Source organism: Gavialis gangeticus, unplaced genomic scaffold, assembly GCF_001723915.1.
Source record: "Gavialis gangeticus isolate Ggan-Ray unplaced genomic scaffold, GavGan_comp1, whole genome shotgun sequence".
Classification (NCBI taxonomy): Eukaryota; Metazoa; Chordata; order Crocodylia; family Gavialidae; genus Gavialis; species Gavialis gangeticus.
In genome coordinates, this window is record NW_017729032.1 from 259,913,323 (window position 1) to 259,914,356 (window position 1,034).

Consider the following 1,034-nt stretch of genomic DNA (forward strand, 5'->3'; position numbering starts at 1 on the left):
GTGAAAAAACCCCAGACTGAATTCCCTCTGCTCCCTTTAATCTCTTCCATTCTGAAAACAGTGACAGGCTGGGAGCTTCACAGAGGCAAATTACAAAAACATTTCCAAACACAGCTCTTCTATCTGATACCACATGCAATGAGGGGTCAGATTTTCACCAGATCAGCCATTTTTAAGCTATCTGCAGCTGTGCACTTGTGTTTGCTCATGGCTAGAAACTACTTTCTGTGGCCAGATTGGGCAAAAATGGTCACTTCTGTCTTCACCCTAAATTAGTTTCTTTGGGTACTGGAAAGAGTAGCCAGAGTACAATTCTTGGCACAGGCTGGGAAACCTTCCTGAAAAGCAAGGTAAATTAGTCTTATGGAGCTTCTGTGTCTAGATTGCTCATTAAAAGCTATCTTGGGCACCTTAAGACTGTGCTGCAGTCACTCCTGCACTTGCATGTTGTGCAGAAGGAAAAAAGGAAAGCAGAAGCTCACACAATGTAATTACACATATAAGAAAGATGCACAGAATTCAAACATTTCTGCTTGTGAAGGAAAACTTCTATTAATAGGTAGCATTTTTCTAAGCTTTCTAAAAAAATAAACTCTCAATCCAATGAATGTGAATGGAGTTACAGTGTGCCTCTTTATGCATCTTGGATGCATCCTTTAATGTAGGGGTGAGCAATTATTTTGGCTGGAGGGCCACTTAAGTTTTGGGGAGCTGTCAAGAGTAGCCCTGGCCCTTGGTCGCCATCTTGGAATGGGAAGTCCCTCTCTTGCCCTGGAAGTACTGCTTCTTGGAGGGAGTGGGGAGAGGGTTGCTATCTTTGAACCAGAAAAAGAACAGATCATACATTAAGAGTCAAACATCTACTATAGCATATTTTTATATTATTACAAAAAAAAATTTTTTTGTCATGATTTGTGTTTGTGTCATGTGTATAGAGGTGACTGCATAATAGTTCAAAAAATAAAGTCTTACTCTTGTATATTGTATGTGGGGGAGTATGTGGGGTATGGTTGGGGATAGGTGTATATGTATGG

The 1,034-nt window shown here is 40.4% G+C and overlaps 1 long non-coding RNA gene across 1 annotated transcript in view; it reads right to left on the reverse strand.

Moving 5' to 3' along the window:
• The window catches only part of LOC109303558, a 184,343-nt gene that overhangs the window by 179,271 nt on the left and 4,038 nt on the right, over positions 1-1,034 (reverse strand). The gene's annotated exons all lie outside the window — the stretch shown is intronic.